The sequence below is a fragment of the Phocoena sinus genome, chromosome 6 (genome assembly GCF_008692025.1).
Source record: "Phocoena sinus isolate mPhoSin1 chromosome 6, mPhoSin1.pri, whole genome shotgun sequence".
In the NCBI taxonomy this organism is placed as follows: domain Eukaryota; kingdom Metazoa; phylum Chordata; class Mammalia; order Artiodactyla; family Phocoenidae; genus Phocoena; species Phocoena sinus.
This window is the reverse complement of record NC_045768.1, coordinates 110,552,166-110,569,187: the sequence shown is the minus strand read 5'-3', so window position 1 is coordinate 110,569,187 and position 17,022 is coordinate 110,552,166. Positions and strand designations below refer to the sequence as shown.

General features: G+C 40.9%; 1 protein-coding gene and 1 non-coding gene across 2 annotated transcripts in view; both read left to right on the top strand.

Annotated features, from left to right (window-relative positions):
• Positions 1 to 17,022, top strand: part of GALNTL6 (polypeptide N-acetylgalactosaminyltransferase like 6) — a 1,139,747-nt gene that overhangs the window by 819,635 nt on the left and 303,090 nt on the right. The window lies entirely within an intron of this gene.
• On the top strand, positions 16,126 to 16,198 carry TRNAG-CCC. Its single transcript has one exon. It is a non-coding gene; the product is annotated as a tRNA-Gly (tRNA).

Here is a 17,022-nt window from a genome sequence, read left to right as displayed (position 1 = left end):
GCAGTGGGGGGCGCCCTTGTCCCTACTTTCCCAAGCTTTGCTCAGCGGCCTGCCCTTTGCAGGTCTGGCTCACAGCGATGAAGTTCAAGCAGCCGCTCATCATTCACCTACCAGGGCGGAGCATGTGGACCTTGCAAAGTCCCGTGAACCCAAAGTTCACGGTCTAGTCACGGCCCCGTTTACCCATAAGCACACACCGTGCTCGAGTGTATCATCAGCACTCCTAATTATCATGCTATAAATTAGAGCAGAAAATTAAAAGGCGCTCGAGAGGAAGGAAGAAATATGAATATTACCTCAAACGAGACGGTAATTCGCTTGTCCTCTTCCCTCTGAGCCAGCGCTGGCTGTTAAAAATAAGTCCTAGTAACAGTGCTAAATGAACTCAGATCGCAGATGAATATGAAATTGACCTACTTTAGAGATTTCAAAACTGGCTTATTAAGGTAGCTATCGTCACTAGGAGACCCGACTCATCCTTAACTGGGTGAAAGGTGAGTGCGATGGTTAATCTTATGGATCAACTTGGCTAGGCCGTGATGCCCAGGTATTTAATAAAACATTATTCTAGATGTTTCTGTGAAGGTGTTTTGGGGGTGAGGTTAACATTTAAATCCGTGGACTCTGAATAAAGCAGATTGCCCTCGTAACACGAATGGACCTCATCCAATTAGCTGAGGTTCTAGAACAGACTGACCTTCCGTGAGCGAGAAAGAGTCCTCAGGGCAGACAGGCTGCAACCCTTTCCCAAGTCTCCAGCCTGCTTGCCTCCCGCATCAGACTATGGACTCACCAAGCCTCCACAACTCCACGAGCCAACACCTTAACGTAGATCGCTCTCTCGTGCTCTCGTATATACATACATACGCCCTGTCGGTTCCTTTCTCTGGAGGACTCTAATACAGTGAGTAAATTGACAACGCTGGAAATAACCAAATGAACTTTAGGAACATAAAAGATGAGAACCCGGCAGCATTCACAGACCAATTACTGCTTTCACCAAATATCTTAGCTAACACTGTGACATTTTAGTGTCCAAGTACCAAAAGGAAGAGTCCTTACAAATATATGCTAATATACATCCACTATATAGGCAGGGCTCAAAGGAGTACTTCGCCACAAAGTCCCTCCTCAGTCCGTTCAGGCTACTATAACAAATACCACACACCGGGTGGCTTATAAACAACAGAAATGTATTGCTCACCGTTCTGAAGGCTGGAAGTCCAAGGTCATCCTGCCTGCACAGTAGTCGGGTTCCGGCGAAGACCATCTTCTGGATTGCAGACAACCGACGTCTCACTGTGTCCTCACACGGTGGAAGAGGCAGGGGAGCTTTCCCAGCCGTCTTTTATAAGAGCACTAACGCCTCACGAGGGCTCCACCCCCATGACCTAATGACCTCCGCAAAGCCCCACCTCCCAACATCATCACGTTAGGGCATTAGGTTTCAACACATGAATTTGGGGCGTGTATACATTCAGACCATAGCACCTTCCAAAGACTGCATGCTGATTTCAGGGCCACTGACTGCTCCAGCAAAGTTCCTGTGCTTCTGGGACTTACCTAGAAATATGGACAATCCCTAGAAATCTAGGAACTCAGCCGTTTTTTAAGTCCAGCTGTTATTAATCAAGCACCTTCATCACAGGGAGGGGATAGATATTCCCTGATGTCATGGAGCTCAGAGTCTGGGGGAGAAGTAGATGCTCAAATACTCAGGCAAATGAAGGTCTAATTACAAACTAAGAGAAGTGCTATAAAGAAGGATGCCTGGTTATTTGAGAGAGTATAACAGAGGCATCCAGAGTCTCCTGAAACCTGGCTACTCAGAGTGAGGTCTGCAAACCAGGAGCATTGGCACCACCTGGGAGCCAGTTAGGAAAGAAGAATCTCAGGCCCCACCCAGACTTGCATTTTAGTAGGACCCCCAGATGATTCACATTCGTGTTAAATTTCAGAAGCAACAGGCTCAGGGGATTTTAAAAAACCCAAAAAACCTGTTTTACTACGGATAGAACATTCCAGCTGAGATCTAAATGGAAGGGGGAACCACTTTCTGAAAAGCAGAGGAAACAGTTTTCATTTATATGCAGCGATCATCATTGCTAGTTACCAAACATTTCCAAGTATTTTTCCCTGACACCTTGTAGGACTGTCCTTTCCTGTCCCTGTGAAGTTGGATCTGGCCAAGTGATGCTCTGGGTAGTGAAATATGACCAGGAAGGACCAGAGTCATTTTGGGGTGGAATTTTGGAGAACCATAATGCAGTCTGCCATTCTTTTTCTTTCTGCCATGGTTGTCAGTGTATTTGGGGTTTCATAGTTTATAGGGAAGCTGGAACAGAGCCTTCATCGTACCTGGAATGAATGTGTAGATTGCATGACTGACAAGCTCTGTTGCACTAAGCTCCTAAGATACCCTGGTGATTGTTTCTGCCTCACTGATACAGTGGACCATCCATTGATTCATTCAGCTAATACTTACTGAACGTGGACAAGGTGTCCAACACTGATCCAGCCTCTGAGGAGTCACAATAAAATCAACCAGACAAGGCCCTGCAGGATCTTCTCTTTGTCTGGAGAAAGATAGGCACATGAGCAATGAATCAAATAATCCTTTCAGACAGCAAGATGCACTGTGAAGGGAGTGAGATGAGGTGTGAGCCTAGAAGGCTGTGATGGGGACCATTTCAGACAGCGGTCGGGTCAGCTTCTCTCTCCAAGGAGCTGCTGTGTGACCTGGTACCTGGAAGAAGAGAAAGACCCAGACGTTTGACCGTCTGGACAAGAGCCTCAAGGCAAAAGGAAACAGAGTGCTCTGGAGGTAGGAACAAGTTTGGCAGCAGGAATTTAGTTTTAAGGATGAGAAATCTGACACCCGGTTGATTCTCTTTCCAATGTGGATGGCCTGTTTTTTGTTTGTTTGTTTTGGGAGTGTCGTTTTATTGTTTTTGTTTTTTTTGCGGTACACAGGCCTCTCACCGCTGCGGCCTCTCCCTGTTGCGGAGCACAGGCTCCAGACACACAGGCCCAGCGGCCATGGCTCACGGGCCCAGCCGCTCCATGGCATGCGGGATCCTCCCGGACCGGGACACGAACCCGCGTCCCCCGCATCAGCAGGCGGACTCTCAACCACTGCGCCACCAGGGAAGCCCTGGGGGTGTCGTTTTGTTTTCGTTTTTTCCCTCCTTATTTGAAAGTGTTTGGAATTTTTTTCTTTATTCTTAGAATTTAGAAATTGCACCTGGAAATAATAATACTTTCTTTACTATTTTTAACTGGGGTTAGAAGAATCTTTAAGATCTAACTCGATTTTTTTCCTTCAATTTAGGAAATTCTTTCAATTTTTTTAACTGTAGTTTTTCCTTTGTTCCTTCTCTTCCTGGATAAAACTACCGTGTAGATTTTGGTATGCCTAGCTCAATTCTTCAGAGTTTATCATTTTTCTCAAAATATCTCTATTACCTTTTATTCTGTCTTCTAAGAGTATTCCTCAAATTCCTTTTCCAGTTCAACTAAATTGAAATTAGAAAAGTGGTCATTCTGCCCCTCAATGAATCTGATCATTTTTTGCTAGCAATCACTTTTTCTTAATTTCAAAAAATATTTCTCCTCTTCAGTTGCTTCTTTCACATAAGGTTTTATGTTATCAGTAAAGAACCTCTCAAATATTGTGGTGAATGATGATGGTTATTTTTTCTTTTCTGTTCTCTTTTGCCATTAATTCTTTAGGGGACTTGTTCTATGATCTCTCATCATTGTCCAAATTTTTCAAGGAGCTCCCATCATATGCTCCATGATTGTTTTTGTCATTTCTAAATAGCAGTCTAGGCCAGTGACATCTCAGAGTGTGTTCCTTGGACCTTCACCATTGGCATCACATGGGAACTTGCTAGAAATGCATTCTCCACCCTCACCCTACATCTTAATCAGGATCCCTGCTGTGGGACCAAGGAAACTTTTAACAAGGAGATAGAAGGAGTTTTACATTCACATGAATGATGGTTTGTTTGGAAACTGAAATGGAGTCACAGTACACATGCCCTTCAAAGTTTGAGAAGCAAGTTTCTAAGCTGAGTAGTATCTGCAGCTCTTGTGGACCCCAGCAGGAACTGTGCAAAGTAACCATCGCCCTTGCCCTCCAGCGATACCCGTACTGTACTCCAGAAGGTAGGTGGGAATCATCTTGAATATAGTAGAGAAAAGTAGGCAACTGGTGGGCATTCCAGCCCAAACATCCCGCTTCCTCTCCAAAGCCATCACCTCCAGGTCAATCCTGGGGGGACGATGAGTCCAACTTCTGTGAGTGGAATTCAAGCCGTGTTCCCCAAACCCTTTAATTGTTCCTTTCTGGCCCCTGCCCTTCATGCCCACCCTTCCCTCCTCCCTCACTTCTTGTGGGTGGCAGAGAGAACCCTAGGGGCATCTGTGTTTGGTTAGAGCTATAGCTCCCAAGAGGAACTAGGCAAGGAATTAAGAAGATTCAATATTAAGGGGATACACTGCTAGGGTGAGTTTTTGTATGTTTGTTTCATTTTCCCCTCCAGGTCTGTTGTCACAGGTGTGTAGATTACCTGAGCGCCATACCCTTCTCCTTCCGGCTCTGTCTCACCCATATCAGGCGTTCCCTGCAACAAATCTTCCATGTTATTCAGTACGCCTTCAGAGCGGAGGGACACGAAGTGACAAAGCACGAGTCAGTTGCTGTATTCACCTTCTGTCACCCCTGTAAAAATCAAGAACTTAGCAGCCTAAAACAATAACCATTTCTTATCTCGCAGTCTGAGGCCACAAGTCCCACACAGCTGACTCTGCTTTGGGCTCACAGGTGGAGGGAGGGCTGTGTCCCTTGCTGGGGCATCTGAGGATGGGTCTGCTTCCAAGCTCACTCAGGCTGTTGGCAGAATCCAGTGCCACGGGGTTGTAGGACTGAGGTCTCTCAGTTTGCAGGGGACACTCACATTCCTTGGCTGGGGGCCACCTTTCTCCAGCTTCCAGCCTCCAGCACTGGCCGAGCCTGCCCCACACGCGGGGTCTCTCCTGCTCCCTCTCCCCCTGCAGTCCTCTGAGCAACTCTTCTACTTATAAGCAACTCATGTGCTTGCACTGGGCCACCCCAGTCTTCTAGGATAATCTCCCCATTTCTAGGGCAGCTGATTTAGTGACACTAATTCCACCTGTCCAGACCCTGCCCAGCAGCTCCTAAATTAGCGTTTGATTGAACACAGGGGGTCAGGAGTTTGAGGGGCAGCGCTGGAATCCTGTCTCCCCTACCTGCTCCACGTAAGCCATTAGCAAGAACCTGCAAATCCTTATTTTGACCTAAGCTGCCAGGTACCCACTGGGGATCCTCATGCTTACCACTTGGAGGGTCTCATGACCCCTCAGAAAACACTCTAACTTCTGAAGGAAAGCCCCTCGCCCCCCGCTTTTCCAGTGCTGAATTGTGTGCTGAGAACCCCTCACCAGATCCCCCTCCCCCAGGAAATCACAATGGCTTCATCTGAAACCAAAATGCCTCAGAGACTGTGACCTATTGATGATCGCCTTTCTTCTTGTCTAAGACTTAAGCGTAGATTTTATGTGTCTTGGGTCATTAAAATGGGATTTGGAGAGTTAAGGTACTTTGTGAGTTGAACTCACTCTCTAGAAACCAAAAAAGATATGAGAAAAACCATATCGTTCTTGAGAATTATTGCCATTGATATATTTCGCGGTACTAATATCCTCTACTAGGAACTTGAGTGAAATGAAATTGAATGAATTCCATTTTAAAAAATGAATTGAACATGACCAGTCACAAGAATCCAAGGGCTAAATTTCAAATAGTAAAGGTTACAGAAACCCTTTATGTTGAGCTAACCCTCTAATGAGAGAGACTCCCAACACTGACGTCTCAAATGGTTTTTGAGGACACTACAGAGAGAAGCCACATAATTGGAGGGTGTCATCCATTCCAGGAGGGTGTCCTGGAAAGAGAAGGATCAAGCAGCTGACACAATTAGGCCATGAAGAGGTTTCATTTAAAAGCTGAGAGCAAAATCGCTGTCCTTTCATTACTATTGTAAGGAGACTTCGGATACACCCCCCTCTGGCAGAGCTCTAGTCCATAACGTAAAGAGCGTTGATTTCTCGCCTGCGTGACTTATTTTATTCCTAGTCAGAAGCACGGCTTCAAATTAGCTTCACCATTTATTGGCCTCCCTCAACCATAAAAGCATCTTTTCTCTCTCTTGGTAGTCCAGCTCACCATCTAAAGTGACAGAAGAAAGCTCCCACTCAAAGTCTGCATCCATCTTCCCCTCTGGTCCCACTTCAAGATGTTCATCATATGATTCAAAGGGAAGTGAAAATAAGCCGCAGGCAGTGCAGCGCCAGTTTCCTATCTGAGCGGGTTTTCACAGCAGAGCCATGTGGATGAAGTTCGAGGGCAGCTGAGAAGGATGAACTTCCTCCCACACTGGACTGAAGTCCTGAATTTGAGAACTCAAACTCAGAAAGTGGTGGTATTAAACACTAAAATATTTTGGGGGGAAAATGAGTTTTATCATATAATTTTAGGTCTGTTATATAGCTGTTGAGCATTAAGATGTCTTGAGATATTAAATTCAAAATCTGTCATTTGCAGTGTTGGAGCATCTGGCATTAATCTGACCCCATCAGCACCCAGCTATGTAGAAATTGTGTGTGACCATTGTGTTTCCTGAGATCAAGGCTCAGAATTGCGGTCACTGATTTCTTTCCTCTATTTCATTCAATCTTTGTTGTTTCATCCATGTGGCTCGATGCAATGAGCTTAGCTTTCCTTTTACTCTCTAGTGAAATAATTAAGAAAGATATAGATTTCCCCTAAATTTTATGTTGGCGGCTTGCTTTAGCTTCTGAAGAGGACCAATAAGTCTGAACCCTCAGTGAGTAGACCTAAACCAGACTGTATTCTAGTTGTCCAGGGAGTTGACTTTCATGTTAATAAACTTGTAACGTTCACTGAATTTGGAGCCCTAAAGACCTGGCTCAAATCATGACTCTAGAACTTACTGATCATGTAACTATGAATGGACAAAGCTCTCAAAAACTCAATTTTAGAGCTTCCCTGGTGGCGCAGTGGTTGAGAGTCCGCCTGCCGATGCAGGGGACACGGGTTCGTGCCCCGGTCCGGGAGGATCCCACATGCTGCAGAGCGGCTGGGCCCGTGGACCATGGCCGCTGCGCCTGCGCGTCCGGAGCCTGTGCTCCGCTGTGGGAGAGGCCACAACAGTGAGAGGCCCGCGTACCGCAAAAAAAAAAAAACAAACAAAAAAACCTCAATTTTATATTAAATGGGGAGAAAAGTTATCATTCAGGGTTGTCACAGGAATTACAGGTAATATCTCTACCATGCTTAGTATAGTAGAGAATAAGAACTAAAAAAGTAATACGACAGTTTTTAATTTCTATTCTTATTATGTCTCACTCATATTATTTTAATTAATCTCAAAATATTCTTGTGAAGGTAAAATGCAATAGTATTTATTTCATGCCTTTTACTGGTGACAAGGAAAGCAAAAAAAAAATCATTCTGGGTGTTTGTGTAATTGACTGTGGGTAATTTTAGACACCAGTACACATTACAGCTTTATTAAAATGAAAATCTTTTACTTTTTAATTACTTTCAGGAACTTGAGTATGTGAGGGGTGGCTGACAGAAGCTTGATTTGCCTTGGAGAACTCCTTGGACAATTAGAATATAATCTTGTTTAGGTCTGCTAACCAAGGGTTCAGACTTATTAGTCCTCTTGCCTGATTTTAGGTTGAATTGAGCTCAGTGTGGTTTAGCAACCATAAAAATAAAGGTCCACTCAGTTTTTGCCTGTTATCTAAGGCTGACCTGCACAGTAATAGTCATTTATCAAGACACTACTTTCCTGTTTAATCAAAGTGTTCATTTCGAGAGTTACCAAAGATAATCCACCTTAAGATACAGCTTTATATGAATTTTCCTCTAAGTAAATGAACAGAGAGCTCATAGGTGGTCCACCAAGAGTCCAGGAGGCTATGTATTGTTGCTTGGGGAGATTAGATTCTATAATCGTTTAAAAAAAAGAAAGCTTCCAGTTGAGGCTTTTGTGTGTTTTTTGCCACTTCAGCAGTCATTTCTTTCCTGTTATGGCCAAGTTAAGTTTTTATGGAATTACAGAATGCTGAAACTTAAGAGGAACTTAATAGACCATGTAATTGAAAGATCATCACTTCACAGATAAAAGAAATCAAAACTGAAGTCCAAGCGGTTGTGTGTGTGGCCCAAGGCCACACAACTAATAAATGGCACATGCCCCAATTCCTGTTTTTTTTTTATTCCACAAATATTTACTGAGTTTTCATTACGTACAAGGCACTGTGCTCAGCACTGGGCAAAGACAAATATAAGTAAGGAGTCACTGAGCCCTGGAGGATCCCTTCTCCAGCTCCACTTTCTCAATATTTCGTGCTTTCTATCATCTCTGAACCCTGAGGTACGTACATCCCCAAAGGAGAAAGGACGTCTGCCCTCAAACTGGGTTCCTTAATAGCAGCTAAAGTTTAAAATCTCAAGTTAGATACTTAGCTCTAAGAAGGAGAGAGAGAGAAAAATGAAAGAATTTTAGATGTGGCCCAAAGTAATGTTTTTAAACAGGAAAGTATACGATAGTTTGTGACCCAGAAAAAAAGTAGAATTTGCTTAACCCAGGAGGCTCATTTTAAGTTAAAATTATGTCATGGTCCGATGCTTTTAAATTAAACTTTTACTACTTAGCCATGTAAAGTATTTGATTTTTGAAAAGTCTTCATAATCAAGTAATGAGCAAAAAAATACAAGGACATTTACAAAATGTGGAGAGACACTAAGAAGGACATATCCAGCTTTAATTCCTTGCCAAGTGGAAGACTTTTCTCCAGTCTTATTTTAAATTATATAGATCTCCCTTTGAGAGAGGAAAAAATGACGTCTCACTTCTCTACCTCTAGCAAAAGAATTCACGAAGCAACACAAAATGGTCTCGTTCATAAATATTTGTTGTTCTAAGGATGTGAAAATACAGCTACCTATGACTGGACTGTCTCACAGACCCGATGGGTACCACTCTGGAGCTTACGTCCCATCAGCCAGGTAACCGATTCCTACCGAATTTTGGTCTCAGGCAAACTGAGCAAGTAATTTTCTACTTGGTTCTGCTTTATTATGTAAAACACAAAGCATGCCCTTAAAAATATGGGTTATTCATGCATTATCCTAACAGGCACTGCTCTCCATCTGACTCATAAAATTGATGGGCACCCCTCAGAATGAAACCAACAGGATGAGGTGGTTGGCAGCTTCATTTCACACATCCACGCACATTTCTTTTTTATAACTGTGGTCGCTTTCTGTTTTCTCCTGAGTGATTTCTATGTGAGCAACTGCTTAGAATTTAGTCGTAAAGATCTGCTTGCATCAAAAATAGGCTCTCAAGTGTGACCCTTCATTTTGAAGTTAAAAGATATTAGGCCATCTGGGTGCAGGGGCTGCTAATGTTTCCACCTTTAAGGGGATGAGATTTAAAAGGTGCTGTTGGCTATGCCAGATACAATGTTTTTTTGCTTTTATATCCATCCTGTTCCGGTTCTACTTCAGAGTTCAATTAAACACCCGAAATGCTAAATATAATCTGTGCAAGCAATGGTTCGCCTCACGGGATCAACATGTTATTTTCTTGGAGTTAATCACCTGCTCTAGCTAACTAAGTGTCTATCCCTGAAAAAGCTGATTTTTCCAACAAATAACTAAAAAAATGTCTCCAAGTTTACTGCTCTAAGAAACAAATCAGCTATTCAGAAGAGAACATTTTTCTATATTCATGTTTAATGACTAGTTCAATGTGTGCTAATTGCTCTTTACACAGTGAGAATTATTTAGGCTTAATTGTACAATATTTTAATATGTAGAGACTTGGGATTGTATTGCCCTTCGACCCAATTCAACACCCCTTGATTTTTAATAGCACTCATTACTTTCCCTGCCACTTTTTTTGAGGACAGCTCCACCTTGGAGAAACGGAAAAGGGGAAAGGGGGAGAAATGACTTTAGCAATTCATTTTAATAGCTATTCATTAGGCCTCCACCGCGCTCAAAATACTCAGCTTAAGGACAGGGGGCAGCAAACGGCAGCCCCGGTCTTGTCCTTAAGGAGTTTATGGTCCAGTAATGGGTGCGGCCATGCATATGAGCCAAATGAGCCAAGTAAGAAGAACAGAATAAAGAATGAAACAGAGGTGCATCTGAAGAAGTGTGGAAAGACAGAAGAGGGAAGGAACAACTCTAACTGCCGTACAGGAAGAATCTTCTCGAAAGGGAGGAAATTGATAGGGTTTTGAAAGCTGGAAAAGATTTTTATAGCAAAGGATGAAAATTCCGTTTGAGGAAACAGATTGAGCAAATGTGTTGGGAAAGGAGAATTCACATAGTATTGGGGTAACTGGTATAGAACAGGGTATATGGAAAAGAGAGTGATGTGGGATGTTTTGTCTCTAATTTGCGTACATTTTTTAATTTAGTGCAACCAACCCCTCACGTGAGCCTTTTCCCCTAATTTTATTGAGATACAGTTGACATACAGAACTGTATACATTTAAGCATGATTTGACTTACATACATCATGAAATGACCACAATTAGTTAACATCTGTCATCTCATATACCAAAAAAAATAAAGAAGAAAAAAAATTTTTTTCCTTGTGATAAGGACTCTTAGGATTTACTGTCTTAACAACTTTCAAATACACAATACAGCAGTGTTAACTATAGTCACCGTGCTGTACATTACATCCCTAGTGCTACTTATTTATCTTGTTAACTGGAAGTTTGTTCTTCTGACCACCTTGATCCAACTTCTCCCTACCCTTACGCCCCACCTCTGGTGTCCACAAGTCTGATCTCTTTTTCTACGAGATTTTGTGTTTTTCTTTCTTTCGCACGTAAGTGAGGCCATACAGTATTTGTCTTTCTCTAACTTATTTCACTTTGTATAATGTCCTCAAGGTTTCTCCATGTGGTTGTAAGGCAGAATTTCCTCTGTTTTTATGGCTGAATAATATTGTTATATATACAATAATTTATTTATCCATTCATCTGTCAGTGGACACGTAGGTTGTTTCCGTGTCTTGGTGACCGTAAATAACGTTGTTATGATCCTGGGGTTTCAGATAACTCTTCAACATAGTGTTTTTCACTTCCTCCAGATACATTCCCAGAAGTGGAATTGCTGGCTCAAATGGTAGTCCCATTTTTAATTTTTTGAAGAACCTCCATGCTGTTTTCCACAGTGGCTGCACCTAATACGTTCCCACCAGCAGTGCACAAGGGTTCCCTTTTCTCCAGATCCTCGCAAGCATTTTTGAGCTCTTGTCTTTTTGATGACAGCCATTCTAACAGGCATGAGGTGATATCTCATCCTGGTTTTGATTTGCATTTCCCTAATGATGAGTGATGGTGAGCATCCTTTCCTGTACCTGTTGGGTTGGTCGTTTGTATATCTTCTCTGGAAATATGTCTATTAAGGTCCTCTGCCCATTTTTTAACTGGATGATTTGGGGTTTTTTGCTATTGAGTTCTATGAGTTCTTTATATATTTTGGATAGTAACCCCTTATCAGAGGTATGGTTTGCAAATATTTTTCCCATTCTGTAGGTTGTTTTTTTCTAAATTAGACATTTTAATCTCCTAATGCTAGATTCTCAGGCAGAGTTTCCAAAAACGGTCTGTTTCCCTCAACAGCCACAAACAACTGTGGGGCAATTTGCCCACTGGCTGTGATCTGATTGCTTTCTAGGGAGTCCAACCTCTAGTGCAGAGGATCAAGAACAGCCTAAGCTATGGGATATAGGGAAGACAGAAGCACATTTCCTTCCTAAGAAAACATTTGCCCATTTGTTAGCCTTTTCTTTGAAAGAATATCCATTCTTTCATAAAGACCATTATTCTACCATCTTCTTTCCTACGCACTGGGAGCAGCCATTGGCATAAACAACTCTCCTCAACTGTTTCTTGATCTGCTTTGGTTTATTTGCGGAATTTGGAACGGCTCTCCTCTCTCCTGATGCATTCTTCTGTGATATCAGTCTCTGGTTCTGGGTCTGATGAAAATACATTCTCTCACAGGTGATTTTTCAGTTTCAAACAGGAGTTAGCAGATGATTTCAGTAAAAGCACAGACAGTGAATAAGGTTGGCTTTGTGGACCAGATATGCTCTGTTGCCACCACTCAGCTCTGCCATTGTAACAAATGCAGCCATGAGCAACATGAAAGGAGTGAGCATGGCTATATGCCAATAAACTCCAGTGAGGGACAGTCACATCTGAATTCTGTACAGCTTTCACATATCATAATATATCATTCATCTTTTGATTTTTTTTCAACTACTCAAAAATGTAAAAATCATTCTAAACCTCTGGGTCACAGAGATAGGATTTGGAGTTGGCTAGTCCCTGGTCTAAAATGTGACCAGGTGACCTGTTATACCTGTGCTTCTAAAGCATTATATATTTTTCTAGACACTGCATCTATGAGTATGTAATGTTTCTCCACCATTAGATGCTGACCTGGGTGCTACTATGATTTATCCCAACTCTATTCCTTGACCTATTATTATCATCTTTATTTTCTACTGTACATAGTTGATATATGTTGTCTTATTTAATTTTGACTGCTATCCCATGTGGCATAGATAAGAACACCAACACAGAATAGTTAATAGTATGGTTTTGTATATTTGAAATTTGCTAAGAGAATAGATCTTGTGTTCTCACTACAAGAAAAATATTGTAACTCTATGAGGCAATGGATGTGTTCCTTAGCTTGACTGTAGTAATCACTTCACAGTGTATACATATATCAAATCATCATGATGTATACCTTAAATATAAAAAATTTTATTTGTCAATTATACTTCAGTAAAGCTAGGGGAAATAAGAACACCAGCACGAAGAGTTAAGGAATTTGCCCAAGATGACATGACTTTTAAGGGGCAGATATACGATTCAAATCTATTTGAGTATTGTACCACAGTTCTCTTGAAAAAAATATATATGACTTCCATATCTTCTCTCAATCATTTATTCTTTTCTCAGGTTTTCCCTCAAACATAACTATCTATGATTACTTTCACATTTTCACCGCTTACAACAATCTTGGGAGCTGAATTCTGGTAATTTTGATCTAATTATATTTTCCCATTAAAACTATGCATTGACTTTTTAATCATCCTAATATGTGAGATAAAAGAATCACTTAGCATACCTTAAGTTTATTAATTTAATTCTTAAAATCTACACTAAAGTGGATTCATAATAATAATGACCAATATTTTTGAGCCAGGCTCAGAAAACAGTCTTTACATATGTTTTACTCTTTGATCGTTTAATCTTTATTATCCCTATGAGATAAATTGTGTTATTTTCTCCAATTTTATAACTGAAAACCTGAAGCATAGGGAAGCTACACAGCTTACCTAAGATTCCACAGCTAATAAGTGACTGAGCCAGAATTTGAACAAAGCCTATCTGACTCCAAGTATATGCTTTATTAACCTAAATAAATAATAAAATAATAATCATAACAAATAATAATAGTAATAAGAACGAAAGAAAGTAAGAAGGAAAGGAGGGAGGGAGGGAAGGAAGGAAGGAAGGAATCTAAAAGGTTTAAAAGTTGTACTGGAAAGAAAAATTAATTGGGATCTAAGAGATCAAAATACTAGTTTTTTTAACCAGATATATGAATTTAGGCAAGCCACTCTAGCTTCTTTTATTCCTTCTGTATGTCCTTTTCCATCTGTAAACTGAGTGCTTAAGTCTAGGCATCTCCATGCTATCTTCTAGTTCTATCATTTTATGATCCTATTTTTTAAAAAAACCTTCTCCTCCTTGCTGACAGAAAAGCACTTTTGAGACCTCAAACTTTATTACATAAGCCCTCTTTGATTATTTAAAATCTGTACTATTTAAGTACAATCAAAGACTGTCAAAACAGATATTTTATGTCTAGCATGGATGGAAATGCGTGATTCCCTGTAGAATGCAGGGGTTACCAAACACTAATCAGTTGAGACAAAGATTCGAGATGAGTATATGCATCTCAGCACAGAATTATAATCAGCCCTGGCTGGGCTCTTTCATGGCAGAGTCGGAAACAGAATGAAAGTGGCCCTGAGCATAGAGACACAGAGAAGTTTCCATCTTATCGACAGAAACTCTAGCCTCACTCCCATCACAGCTGTATGTCTCTTGTGATTGAAGAGACCCGGGGGTGCCCTTTTCCCAGGCTCTGAATGGAGGTATGGCTTCTGCGGTGTAGCTCGTGGAGGGTAATTAAGGGAATCAAGCAGAATTAGTCAATTGTTAATGCCTGGTAAATAATGAAACCTTATTCTGGTGGTTCTTTTTTCTATCAAAAGTAAACTGTGTTCTTGAAGTCTCTGGGATCCTTTGTGGTATTCTTACCCTTGTTTTAATTTCTTCTGAAAAGCAGATTTTACTGATCTAATTGATGGCAAAAAGAACTTCTATGACATGTTTTAGATCACTTTATTCAAGATGAATTAAAAACAGTTAGTGAAGAATATACAACATCAGTGTCTTAAGGCAGATGCTGTTTTGTACGTATAATAGACGTATATATACAAAAGTATATCTATATCTATAAGTTATATAGATATATATAAAGATGTATAGATATATAGGTATAGACATATATAAAGTATATCTATATCTGTATCTATAAGTTTCTAACACTATCCTGTGAATAATGAATTGTAATTTAATATAGAAAAATTAATATCTCATAATGGTATAATACTTTATAAGTCACTTTCCCGACTATTATTGTATTTCTTAGAGCAGTTATTTGTGGATATATTATGATTCCTATATCATAGCCGAGAAGAGTGAAATTCAGAATATCAAGTCATTACTGCAAGAACACATAACTACTAGGTTTCAGGACAAGGACCTGAATGTAAAGATTTGAATGGCACGTCCAGTGTCCTTCCCATCATGCCACAGTGGCCTCAGAGGGAAAGTAACTCTGGAACACCCAGCCCTTCTGATTCACTACCCCCAACTCACCTCAGGGTAACTCTGGAGCATACAGTATTCTCTCCTCATGCTTCAGTATATTTCCTAAGAAGAGCCTTTTCCTCTGTTTATGTCCTGGAGGGAAAGGATGGGAAAAATTCAATTTCACAAAATTAAAACTCTCAGAACAAACAAACTAAAGTTTGTGTGAGAAAAGGGAAGATAAATAACAAAGGGAGGAGATGGTCATATGACCCTCAACATTTGGTGAACAGAAGCACAGAATCCCTAACCAGGTAGATAATAACCGAGCTGGAGAGATAAAACATGAACAGACAGGATGTAGAATATTGACTGACAGATTTATTCTATTTTACTATATAAGATAATGTAACAGAAACCAAACTGAGGTCTTATTTTAGATCACTAAATGCAATTTTACAAGAATGGTAACCTTAGAGTCTCTTAAGAAGGTAAAGTTGATTCCATTAATTTTTCTTTTTTTAGTGTGGCAAATTCTTAGTAGAAGTTGGTGTCATGTACAATAAACCAATGGAATCTAATATACATAAAATCAAGGTGACAGAATATGAAATAGTGTAATCAAGGATAAGCTCAAAAACAGCCATTTGTCTAGTAGAAAATTTGTAAAGGAATTTGGGCTAGAGTTTTCAGATAAAATACAGGATAGCAGTTATATTTGAATTTTAGATAAACAAATAGTTTTTCAGTATAAGTACGTTCCAAATATTGTGCCCTGTATTTTATTGGCTATCCTGTTTTGGGTCAGTGTATATGGGAAGTGCTAGCAGGACTCAGCTATGCCTTTGCAATGAGTGAGCTGGGGCAGTGCTTTCTCCCCACTTGGAAGGGCCTTTATTGATGGCTTTGTGAATGTGACATTTAAAATCATTTTAACCTGGTCAATTCCATGAAGTTTTGCAAACAGAGATTTTAATTTGATATCCTGCCTGAAAGTGTTCCCCGAGAGCTAAGAGAAGGAAATTAGGGGGAGAAAAATCTGAGCCTCTCCTATACAATAAAGTTGATATTAGGACTTCCCTGGTGGTCCAGTGGTTAAGACTCTGTGCTCCCAATGCAGGGGGCCCAGGTTCGATCCCTGGTCAGGGAACTAGATCCTGCATGCAGCAACTAAGAGCCTGCATGCCGCAACTAAAAGATCCCACACGCTGCAACCAAAGATCCCTCACACCGCAACAAAGATCCTGCATGCCACCACTAAGACCCAGTGCAGCCAAATAAATAAATAACTTTTTTTAAAGTTGATATTCATGATATTGCCTTTAATTCTTAAACACACTTCCCCAAAGTGTGAAACAGGGCTGTGAGCCCGTCCCCTGTTCTTCTTCCTCTCATTAGCTCAGCTTCTGTGAGAAATGTGGGGTGGGCTGGAGAGACTCTGCCCAGGGAGAGAGACCTAATCCAGCCAAACATCAAACATCATCAGAGCCAAAGAAACACAACCCAAGGTGGCATCTGCCCTGTCCTCCAAGGGGCACTTCTGTTTCTTGAATCATAATGTCCTGTGGTCACATCCTCAGAGCCAGGCAGAGCCCAGATCCCAGGGCTAGAGAGACTTCATTCTCTCTCATATGCATGTGCTTTACTTGGTGATGGAAAGTGGTCCATCACGTCCTTGTAAGGCAATATGAAAATACTTTGGCAACTGGAAATGTTTGCAGCCAACATGACGATGTCACTTGTTAGAATCAATGTGCCAAAGCGTGTACAATAATTCATTTAACTCTTTTAACTCAAAACACTTTTTACACTGAACCTTGAAAAACAATTTGCATTTATTTTGGTTGGAAAGCCATGAAAAAGTAATCTCACAGCTTTACTAGAATAGATATGGCTCTTATTATCTGTCACTTGGCCATAACTACGCAGTATGTAACAACTTCCAACCAAAGATATTACAGTCGGAAACGGACA